The sequence below is a fragment of the Diabrotica virgifera genome, chromosome 2 (genome assembly GCF_917563875.1).
Source record: "Diabrotica virgifera virgifera chromosome 2, PGI_DIABVI_V3a".
Lineage (NCBI taxonomy): Eukaryota > Metazoa > Arthropoda > Insecta > Coleoptera > Chrysomelidae > Diabrotica > Diabrotica virgifera.
The window spans coordinates 231,097,017-231,109,762 of record NC_065444.1 but is presented as its reverse complement, the minus strand read 5'-3'; the positions used below and the strand labels follow the sequence as shown (position 1 = coordinate 231,109,762).

Here is a 12,746-nt window from a genome sequence, read left to right as displayed (position 1 = left end):
ATGTTGGATCTCCGATTTGTCTGAAAATTGGTATAAAGCTTCTGCGGGACGTAAAAATAAGATATTTAAGGTCAAAAAATCTTCTTCTTCTTTTTTTCTCAAAATGTTATTTTATGCGATTTTACAGTGATTTGGTGTTTATTTAAACAAATTTGCATTTTCTGTCGTAAGGTATCAATGAAAAACATAATATTTTAATAGAAAGGACTCAAAAATGTCATTATATGGCATTATAACAAGTTATTTTGAATCAAAACAAGTTTTTTATCAAATTTTATAGTGTAAAAAACGTTAAAATACCGGTTTTTACATTTCTCCTCCATTCCCAAAATACATCATCATCGATTTGGCTGAAAATTTGCCCACAGATAGCCAAAAGATAGGACTTTAAGTGGTTAGAAGGATTTGAATTATATTAGAATACCAAAAAAGTTACATGCAGTAATATCAGACTCAAAAGTATATATTAGTCCAGTCGGGATAGCATTTGACCTTGAATGCCGAGCTGCCCAAAATTTTATTTTTCTGATCTTTAGGGGTGTCAATAGTAGCCTAAATTTAAAATCACGAATGAATTCCTCCGTTACGTTAGCCGCCATCTTGATTTTAAAGGAGAACCTGTTTTGCTCAATATCTCCGCCATTTTTTACTTTTCGACAAAAATGATAGGAACTGAAATTGTTCCAAATAAATCGTATTTACAATTATTACAATTTCTTTTTAACAATTTTTGTCGCGACGTCGATATTTTCGAGTTAATTGTACTTACAGTAGACGCCTATATTTTTGACTAAGTATAATATTGCATGTAACTTTTTTGGTATTGTAATATAATTCAAATCCTTCTCACCACTTAAAGTCCTGTTTTGTCTATCTGTGGGCAAATTTTCAGCCAAATCGATTATGATGTATTTTGGGAATGGAGAAAAATGTAAAAAACGGTATTTTAACGTTTTCTACACTATAAAATTTGATCAAAAGCTTGTTTTGAATCAAAGTAACTTGTTATAATGCCATATAATGACATTTTTGAGTCCCTTGTATTAAAATATTATGTTTTCCATTGATACTTTACGATAGAAAATGCAAATTTGTATAAATAAACACCAAATCACTGTAAAATCGCATAAAATAACATTTTGAGAAAAAAAGAAGAAGAAGATTTTTTGACCCTTAATATCTTATTTTTACGTCCCGCAGAAGCTATATATCAATTTTCAGAAAAATCGGAGGTCCAAAATTTTTTTTGGTCCAAAATTGAGTGATTTGAAATGGAATGACCCTTTATATTCTACATTAAACTTTGAAGGTCTTCTCCGCAATTAGTCAGCACTAAGGTATCGTCGGCATATCTAATATTGTTCATGGATACTCCATTCACATTACTAGAGGGATATCGAAACCCTGTTTGTTTTATATTCTACATTAAACTTTGAAGGTCTTCTCCGCAATTAGCCAGCACTAAGGTATCGTCGGCATATCTAATATTGTTCATGGATACTCCATTCACATTACTAGAGGGATATCGAAACCCTATTTTTGTACTAAAATATCCTTTATTTTGTCACTTTTGACATAAAAGCAAGCATTTTTATGTCAAAATAAGGGATCTTTTATTAAAGGACGATGTTAATAGTCCTGGATCCCGCGTACCAAAGAAAAGCTTATTAATAGCAAGCTAGAAATTTGTTCATAGCTTAACGGTGTCAAGTCGGACAAAATTTGAGGTATGGGAACACTGGAACAGGGGAAGTTTTAATTGTGGAACATGATAAACGTGTCGTCCTGACAAGTTTATGATTGTGAAAAATAGCAAGTTGTTTTTAAGTTTATTCAATGGCCAACATTATAAATTTATATCTCTGCATCTCTGTATTAGTACTTGAATACTGAAATAGGGCTTGTCATTCAGTCATTTGTTTCGAGCTTCTGTCATATGTCGTATAATCTGTGTATATTAATATTATACACATATTATACAACATATGACAGAAGCTCGAAACAAATGACAATCGATGAAAAGCCATACCTATCCAATCAATTTTAAGAGTAACAGAAAATATAGAAAATTTACATTATCTGTTTTTAAAAACATATCTACTAATTAAGTCAAGAGTCTCCTGCAATATATAAATAAAAAACCAGTTGTATTCGAACTTTGTCAAGTCAAGATTGGTTAAGATTATAATGAATGTTTGACTGTTTCTCTAAATATTTTGATATTTTGTTGCATAATGTGTTATTTATAAATATAATATTTGCTAATACAGATACCTGTAACAAGTACATAATATACTGATACAAGAATACACCTACAAGAATACACCTGTTATATTCTTATACACATCTTATTTGTCGTTGTCGCATTAGTTTATAAACTATGTATAACCTGTCTCTTAATATTGGTTATTATTAGCTTATCCCATGATTCTTGATGTGTTTTTTACGACAGCTTTGAGTTTTTACGTGTTTCTACATATTTTAGTTTTGGTTCTTGTATGTTGTTTTGGAGAGTATTTAAAGAAGCCTGTTCTTGTTCTTCTTTTGTAGTTTCTATTTCTGTATTCCAGATTCTTAGGCCACTTTTTTCTGTTTTTTAATGCATTATCTTATGTTGGACTATTCTAAATTTATAGTATTTTCGGTTTTTGAAGATGTTGTTGCAGTCTTTGTTGATATAGGTACCTAAATAATGTCTTATGCTATTTTCTTGCAAGAGATATACGTTAAATATCTCGTTCATTTGGGTTCGTCATATTTTTTGTTTGTTTTTGATTTAGAAAGAGTTATTTTTGAGTTTTTGAGATGCCTAAGAAGTGATCCGAGTTAATGTGCAACTGGTTACCACTTTCCCTATTCTAGCCTTGAAATCTCCACTTACTCCAAGGTAGTGATTTTTTGGTGTTTTATTTAAGGCCATGGGTACATAATTCGCAAATATTTTACGGCTATCCCTATCTTTTCCGTCTTTACATGGCAAATTACGTGTAGTAAAATTCACACTGGTATGGATATGTAAATATTACTAGAATGTCATTCTACTTGACAATGTCATAACTAACTTAAAGAGATGGCTTTTGAATGTTCTTGGATAACTGTTATTTTTTGTATAATTGCAAATTATTAATTCAGTTAATAAATTTGATAATTTTCTCACTATGTATTCAGTGATTGTAATAATTTATATGTACCTACAACAAAAACTAATACTCAATCGAGAAAAGAGGAAAACTGTTAAAGTGATTTTTTAATAATATATTGTTACTATGGAACGTTTACAATTTTGAACAACTCTAACAACAAAATACTTGGATCACAGAATATATCTTGATGTATTCTCTGCTTCTATGTTCCATAAATAATACACAACAAATAACTGTTTATAAAGTTCACGTCTTAAATCAATTATTTATCAAATTCACTATACATATATCAAATACACTATACACTATCAATATTATTTAATCAACAACTCAAAATATTCCCGATTCATGTCAAATACCTATTTAAAATTGTCACTGATTGTCAGTGTCTGACTGACATTATCCTGACAATAATCTATTCGACTGAGTGCGTTGTATGACAAAGATAGATTTGGAAAATTTTACCATGGACATTGTGTTAATTTTTTTCGAATCCTGAAAAAACCAATAAATATTTTTGAAAAATCTAAACGCAGAATGAAAGACTAAATTATTACCGAGGGCCGAAAGTCCCTTAGAATAAATAAAAAGTTTATTTTGAATGAGATATTTGAAATTAAAAATAACACTAAATTTTCTCTTTGTTTTTCACTTCTGTAACTTATTAAAATAAACATTATAGAAGTTATCAGGGACTTTCGGCCGTCGCTATTAACGTAATCTTTCATTCTGCGTTTAAATTTTTCAAAAATACTTATTCGTTTTCTCAGGATTCGAAAAAAATGAATCCCCATTTGAATAGCATTGCAGCCGAAAATACGTACCGATCCTCTTAAGTATTTGTTTGCGAAACCCAAATTGTGTGTCACTATGTAGTTTTCTCAATGTATTTTCTTTTTTTTTTAATTATCCGTTACTTTTATAGTAGGGATAGGATTGTGTATTTATCTGATTGGAGAATCTATTGCAACTGGCTGAATGACTAATGTCTATGTATGCCATTAAAAAATACCTAGTGTCGGGTTAATCTTTTTATATTATAATAATTGATGGATTCGACCGTTACTTGATGGAAGTTCATTTTATCTAACAATAAAACGCTGAAAACGTTTGTTTTCTATACTTCCACAAAATTTATTATAACTATGTGACTACAGCTGTTTCGGCAGAGTGCCTTTCTCAAGTGATTTAGTTTTAGTTTACTATGTGTTTGCCTTTTTAAAGTCTTTAACTGAAGAGGTTGAGGAGTGGGGAGCTGTTTGTCTCGAGTTGGTCATTCAGAATTATGTCTGTATTTTTCAATTTATTAATTTCCATACATTCTAATAAAGATAGCTTAAGGCCTTTATTTTGAATATGCAGAATTTGAAACTCTTCATTAAAAGAATGATTATGATCTAGAAGGTGAAGTGCGTATGTAGAAGTGTCTGTTTTTCTATTGTTGAAAGCCCTTTTGTGGTCTGTTATCCGTTTGTCAAAGGTTCTGCCAGTTTGACCGATGTAAGTTTTCGGACAGTCACCACAAGTTAGTTTGTAGACACCACTCTGTAGTTGTTTTCTCTTTCGGCTGTCATTGTTCTTAATATTTTGAATTATTTTTATCGTTATTCTTACACTGTGTCCGTTGTTCCATCATATTGAGTGACTCGTCATTCATACATTCCTCCTTTCTCCTTACAGAAGTCTTTAATATTTCTTTACACGGTTTCAGTAGACGAAATCATTGGCGTCTATGTTCAATTTGCTACAGTGCATATGCAGTTACTGTTGCAGGCATTCCTTTATGTTGGGTTCGTTAAGCTTGCTTGTGTCTATTGCAGGAATTCTTTTATTTCTTTTAATGTTAAATGGGTTGTGATCTGATGCTTCCACGGCTTTAAACAGCATTAAAGTATGTTTCACTTATCAAAATTTAGTCTATCTGGTTCTCAACTACTTTCTCCGATGTATCTGCAGGCCAATGGCCATGTATACAGTCGTCTGCTTGGTAGTTTAAAAAATGTCTTTGTGAAAATCAAGTTCTGCTCTTAGCAAAATTGTAATAGACGTAAATGAATTGTGAAATAAATGAGGAAATAAATGAGTGAATGAATGAGACATAAATTGAAATAATAATTTCCCAGATCATAGTTTCCAACACACTCTCCACTTTGGCACTTTGCAATTTTAGCATTGAGATCACCTAGGACGATGGTGAATTTTCTAGTTTTAGTTATAGTAGTAACTTTTAGCCAGTCAAGCATAATCAAGCATAAAATTCACTTTTAAATAATTAACTGCTTTGTCAGAACTTATGTTTGCTTATTAGTCCATGGCGGATATGTTTTGAGATGGACCTTGAGAGGTGACTCTAATTTTTTTGCATAAATTGCTTGGACTTAACCCATATAATAATAATTGAGTTATCCTCCCACTCAAAAAGGTCCGGAACATTGTTTAAATAATCAAAATGTCAAACATTGAAGGAAAAATTCGATATTTTTCTTCGTTTTTTGATTATAACTTTAAAAGTGTTCACTTCCGAGAAAAGTTGCACTAAAATAAAAGTTGCGTAATTAAATTTCCTACAATTGGTTAAAATTTTTTAAAATTGTTACCCTTGTTGCAAAATAGCAATACCTGCGAAAAAAACATAAAAACACAAGTATTCGCATTTTACGTTGTTCAACCATTTCTTACACTTAGGATCTTCATATTTCACCCAGAAAAACTTTATGGATATGATAAAACAAGACTGTAAATTTAGTTAAGATTGGTTCAATAGATTTTGCAAAATAAATTTTGCAATCCAACTTTCGCAAAAAAAATCGTTTTTTCAAAATGTTACAGGACTTAAAATAAAGCAGATAGCAAGTTAATATTTTACAAATAGAAGAATACTGTACCTTTCATTTGAAATTTGCAGAATTAAAATCGGTTAACTACCACGGCGCCAGGAATTTTTTTAAATAAACATTAATTTTTGGTGCTACGCGCAGGACAGCGGTGTTCGATTCACACAAGTTGATTTCCACCAAAATTTCTTCCAATCTTTATCTAATATATTATATATTATTTTCTTACTCTATATTTTGTTGTACATATATGTTCATATTTTTATTCCACAAAAATCAAACTAATTTGATTACTGTTTGTGAAAAATTGTTTAAACAATTGCATATGTTTAAAAATAATACTTTTATTTTCTAAGTTAAAATATATGAACAAAGAAAGTTTTTGCTAAAAAAAGTGTTATTTCAAAGGACAGAGTATGTGTTTTTATTTTGCAATAAACAGATTTATTTATTTATTTCGAAATGTATTAAAAATTAAAATTTATCAATCATTATCAAAGGTCATTGGAATGCCCAATCAGAGCGCATGTATCCGCTGTCCTGCGCGTAGCACCAACAATTAATGTTTATTTAAAAAAATTCCTGACGCCGTGGTAGTTAACCGATTTTAATTTTGCAAATTGAAAATGAAAGGTACACTATTCTTTTATATGTAAAAAAAAATCAACTTGCTGTCTTCTTTATTTTCAGTTCTATAACATTTTGAAAAAATGAATTTTTTTGCGAAAGCTGAATTGCAAAATTTATTTTGCAAAATATGTTAAACCGATCTTAATGAAATTTACAGCATTGTTTTATCATATTATAAAGTTTTTCAGGGTGAAATATGAAGCTCCTAAGTGTAGCATAAATGGTTGAAAAACGTAAAATGCAAAAACTTGTTTTTTTATGTTTTTTTCGAAATTATTGCTATTTTGCAATAAGAGTGACAATTTTTCAAAAATTTTCAGTCAATCCTATATTGTAGGAAATTTAATTACGCAACTTTTATGTCGGTACAACTTTTCTCGAAAATGAATACTTTTAACGTTATAATCAAAAAACCAATAAAAAAATCGAATTTTTCCTTCATTTTTTGACATTTTGATTATTTAAACAATGTTCCGGACCTTTTTGAGTGGGAGGATAACTCAAATATTATTATATGAGTTATTTTCAAGCAATTTCTGCAAAAAAATATGAGTCACTTCTCAACATCCAAATGTACTAAAATATTTACAGATGCGCCCTGGTCTAATACCTTTTTAACTTAGATCTATTTAAATTCCTTTCGTAAATGTCCCACCGCATTAACATGTTTTGCACCTGCTTTTGAATATTAGCTGAGTTTTAACAAAATATATGACTAAAATAAATACGTACATGCGCGATTATGAAGTTATACGATTTCTAGATATGTATATATGTACACAAATGCTTATAAAGCATAAAATTATGCGAAAAAAGTTTGTATCTAATATGCGTATGTTATCGTTGTAAATTAATTCAAAACGGCATACCTTGAAAATTTAAAAGAGTTAATTCTAATTTTAACCAAATATCTTGCCTGTATATGTAATAGACCAGAAGGTACTCCCCACTGCTCAACCCATTTATTTAAAGATTTTAAAATGCAGACACATAGAAAAATACATCACTTGAAAAAGGCACTCTGCTGAAACAGCTCTAGTGACATTAACATAATAAATTCTGTGGAAGTATTGAAAACAAAAGTCTTTCAGTGTTTTATTGTTAGATAATTCCATTACTAGTGTTGTAACTTACTCTTTGCGCATAACTAACTTATCAAAAAACAATAAATCCTGTATAAAAGGTATATTAAAAAACCCTCAAAAGGGCCACATCAAATTCACATAACTAGTTTTCGACTGGTTTACCAGTCATCATCAGTGCTTACCTAAAATGAATATAACCTGATAAAAAAGGCAAAGATGTTGAAATTTTGACTAGGGTTAAAAAATATTCTATCAGAATATTAAAAAAACTTCTATCAGAAACTCCTGTTTCAATACTATTAATAAATTCAAACATAAATACATTTCATCTTCTAACAATTCCACCACTAATTTGTCAATAAATACTTCTAACAACGCCTCGTCTATTAATGTGCCTGCCTTTTCTCAGAACACAGTTCTGAACCTAACCTAACCAACGTCAACATCATCTCAAAACCCTTAATTCCATCAAAAATAAAGTCAAATCTAATAACTTAATAATTAGCAAGGCAGACAAAGGCAATTGTCTGGTTATTCTAGACCAAAATCTCTATATTGACAAAGTCACCACTTTTCTCTCTGATAATAACTTCGTGTCACCCCCAGAAAATCCCTCCAAAAAATTCATTAACAAACTCAAAGATAACTTCAAACCATTTACCGAATTTTTCTCTGAACAATTTGCACCTTACTATAAAATACCCAGTAATCCTTTAACACCAAGACTTTATGGCTTACCTAAGATACATAAAGAGGGAATCCCCATTCGTCCAGTTGTTAGCTTCATAAACACTCCTGTTTCCATTCTTTCAAAATTCATACTCAATCTTATTAACAACTTGACGAACTTCATCCCTCGTTTCTCTGTCAAAAATACAAGTCATCTTGTCAACAATCTCCAACAAATCCAACTTCGCCCTAACAATACCATGCTTTCATTTGATGTTAGCAATCTTTTTACTTCAGTCCCAAAACAAGAAACTATTAATCTGGTGCACTCTCTTCTAAGAGCAAATTCCATTACCATTTCCACCACTGATTCAATTATTCAATTATTACAATTTTGTCTAGCTCAAGACTTCTTTGTATTCAACAATAAATATTACAGACAACCTGATGGTTTAGCCATGGGTAGTTGCCTATCTCCTCTTTTAGCTGATATTTTTATGGATCATTTAGAATCCATACATATCATGAAAAATCCTGAAATTCTACATTGGTATCGTTATGTTGACGATTGTTTATTGATCATCTCAGGTAACTCAAATACAGCTGACTTATTACTTTCTAAAATTAATCAAATCCATCCCAATATTAAATTCACCATGGAATTAGAGTCATCCCAATCAATTAACTTTCTTGACCTCACTATTACCAGATTAAATGACCACTTCGATTTCAGTATCTTTAGGAAGCCGACACAGACTGACCATGTCATACCTCTATCTTCTAACCACCCTATGTCGCTCAAACTTGCCGCCTTTCACAGTTACATACACCGCCTTGAAACCATTCCCCTGTCACAATCTAATTACAATAAAGAATTAAACATACTTCGTCAAATAGCTTTTAATAACGGTTACGATCCACACATCATAGACAAACTCATTCATAAAAGACAGCTTAAAGTCTTACGACATGCTGCGTTCCCTAGGGATTCGACAACCAAACCTACTTATGCTTCCATACTCTTTCACCAAGATAGGCTATCTGGGGATATTTCGAACATTATCAAAAGATCAGTAGACAACATCCAAATTTCCTTTAAAGTATCCAACAACTTAGGACAAACTCTATCTAATTCCAAAGATAGCATCAATTACATGAATCGTAGTGGTGTTTATAGACTACAATGTTCTGACTGTGATGCTACTTACATAGGAAGAACTTGTAGATCACTTGCTTCTCGCTCTCTTGAACACACCAAAAGAGAGAACACCTCTACCTTTTCACAACATCTTAAACAAAAAAACCATACGTTGCATATCCCGGATGATGTTGCTCTACTTCACAACATCCCACAGAAAGACTTCTTAAAATTAGACTTGTACGAGGACCTAGAAATAATCAAAGAAAAACAAAAAAGTCCGAATTGTGTCAACCGTCGTGTTTCGTTCAATCGGGACTTCCAACCACTCCATCGACAACTTTTTTCTTAATACATTTACAATATTTCTTTTCACCTCACTTCATCTGCTTCATTCTCAGTCACACTTTTAATATTTCATCTGTTACTAGTCACAATAATCCTTTTGTCATGTTCAGCCATCTCACCAATTTTATCTATTCATAACATACATATAAATTACTGATATCATCATCTGCAAACATCCATTTTAAACAAATTTTCATCTGCATACAACCCACCACTATATTTCTACATATGACTATTATCACCATACCTACTCCATCTGTCATCACCAACATATAATACTCATCTCTAGCAAAACCAAATCAACAGTTTATTTTTTTCTTTCTGGGTCTCGTTCTTGTTCCTTTCACTAATTTCCTCACAGACATCTCATACCCAAGCCCCTACTGTCATCATCGTATTACGGTTTTGGTTTTTGGACCCTTAGAGATCCGGGCAGCCTGCATTGCCTTTAAGAAATAGTCGCCTCAGTCTGAGTTTGTGCTTTCATAATGATACATCCCCTAGATTATTTAAGACATTTTTACACCTCAGACACCCCCACTGTGATTTCTTACACACTTAAACAAATTCCAACAGCTAGTAATAAGTTAAATAAATTCGATAACTCTAAATCACCACAAAATTGCTTTTTTAAATCTTCGATCTCTTGATAATAAGATTTTATTACGGTATTTAGTTGTCGAACACTAAACTCCTGTGTAATGTGGTTAGCCTAACTAGTTCCACTTACAGTTAACGAGAATCCATTTTACAATAACAACTAGTTTAATGAATTTTAAATGATAATTTTCACATTGGGTGTGTTGTTACATCATTTCTAATTTTAACAATCTGCATACCTTACTCTTAAATATGACAGGTTATTTTAAACTACCTGTGGAACTGTCGTTTGTCTTGTCATCGTTCCGAGGTCCCCAACCATTTCATTTTCACTTGCCGTCTCACTTCCAACATGTGAACAAGTCATACCTAGATCTCAGATGTTACCTAGGGCAAATTAGATAATATTTTAAACATCCAGGCTTAAGGTAGCATTTTATACCTATGTTTCCTTGACGGACTACTTTTACTGGGCTTTGACCCACATATTTTTGTGTAATACTATCTTGATGGTTAAGCATGTACATTGCACGTGAGTATAACCTAATATTTTTTAACCCTAGTCAAAATTTCAACATCTTTGCCTTTTTTATCCGGTTATATTCATTTTAGGTAAGCACTGATGATGACTGGTAAACCAGTCGAAAACTAGTTATGTGAATTTGATGTGGCCCTTTTGAGGGTTTTTTAAATATACCTTTTATACAGGATTTATTGTTTTTTGTATCACATGGTATACAGCCAACTACAGGAAAACTTTTTCCTTGTGGATTTTTAACTTATCAAACTTAAATTAAAAAGAATTAGATATATAATGTTTTAACTGCATAAATGTCATGTGAATGAAGTTGTTTCTGCTAACGACTTTATTTATTAGATTACAAGTATGTAGGTAATTATAGTTTACAATAATTATAATGCATAACATTTTAAGTGACACTTTAAGCCTGTAAGCACTCACACTTTAATTTAAAACGAAATAAAATGTATTTAATTAAGGAATGGTAATGTACATACATCAATGTTATAACACTTGAGTCTAATCTAAAGGTTGTTTAATTTCATTTTTATTGTAAAAGCAGTGGTGATTCGTGATAATGAGCAAAAAGGATTGCAATTTTTTTTTGTTGAGATTTAAAAATTTGAGCGATCCTTAACACACTGATGGACAGTGCGTCAAATGTATTCGAGGTGTGCAAGTGCTTGGAGGGGATACGAGAAACGATCGTGCGCGAGCAGCGGAGAAATATTGCAACTTTCTTAAATAATTCACATTGTCAATTGAAATTGTCAAATTGACGTATATTTCATACCTACTGTCATTGAAGAAGAAAAATTATATATTGCTCCACAATATTGATATGATATGCAATTATTATAATATAAAGGTAAATTTAATTAATTGTATTTTGCTTGCAGTACTGCATTTTAATAACTAATTTTATTTACTGCATGCAATTGTTTACGTTTTAATAACATTACCTGAATCTGACTTTTTCTTCTTATTTTTTTTACTATGGCCTTGACAATTATCCAGTAACCAGGATAATATTGGCCAATATAAATAAAAAGTGCGAAAAATGTTGCTGAGCGTAGAAACCAGGTGTCGCTTTGCCGTACTTGCATGGTCCCAATAAGCAAGTTGTTGTGACACTATATGTATTTTGCAAAGTCGAATAGGGAAATTGCTGAATTTCTTTTAGCGCTTATAGTTTATGGAAACAATGAGTTTTTTAACATCTTTTGTAAATAAGTAGACGAGGATCATGGACTTCGTGTCACATTTTATATGCATCTGTAGATGTAATGTGACATTTTTTTGCCACCTATTTTTTGTCACAACTCGTTATTTTAAAAATGTCGTCTATAGATGTTGTGTCACATTACATCAATGGAAATAAGATGTCTATAGATGTTTTATCCATTAACATGTTAAGCGATTTAGCCTGATTTTCATTAACTTTCATTACATGGAAATATTTACCTTATTATGTATCAAGTTTCTGTTTATTGACAACTTAGCTATTAGGGTCATTAGTCAACCCACTGTCAAAATTATACAAGAATACATCATTAAAGAAATATACAATATAACATAACATAATGTAAAATTAAAAATAAAAATGATTAGTGGATTATTTTATCCATGTAGATTAAAATATACATGAATAAAATAAATAAGTACACACTTATTTATAAAAAGTATCATTTTGGTAAGTATTTCATTGCTTCAAATGCTACTCAAAGCTATTGCTACGTAAGTTAGACAAATCTATCTCATGAGGTAACTGGTTTACAT

The 12,746-nt window shown here is 31.0% G+C and overlaps 1 protein-coding gene and 1 long non-coding RNA gene across 2 annotated transcripts in view; one reads left to right on the top strand and one right to left on the bottom strand.

Moving 5' to 3' along the window:
* The window catches only part of LOC114334015 (transmembrane protein 68), a 91,608-nt gene that overhangs the window by 68,578 nt on the left and 10,284 nt on the right, over nucleotides 1–12,746 (bottom strand). The gene's annotated exons all lie outside the window — the stretch shown is intronic.
* On the top strand, nucleotides 10,793–11,496 carry LOC126880482 (uncharacterized). The gene is made up of 2 exons (XR_007696605.1): nucleotides 10,793–10,979; nucleotides 11,060–11,496. It is a non-coding gene; the product is annotated as an uncharacterized LOC126880482 (long non-coding RNA).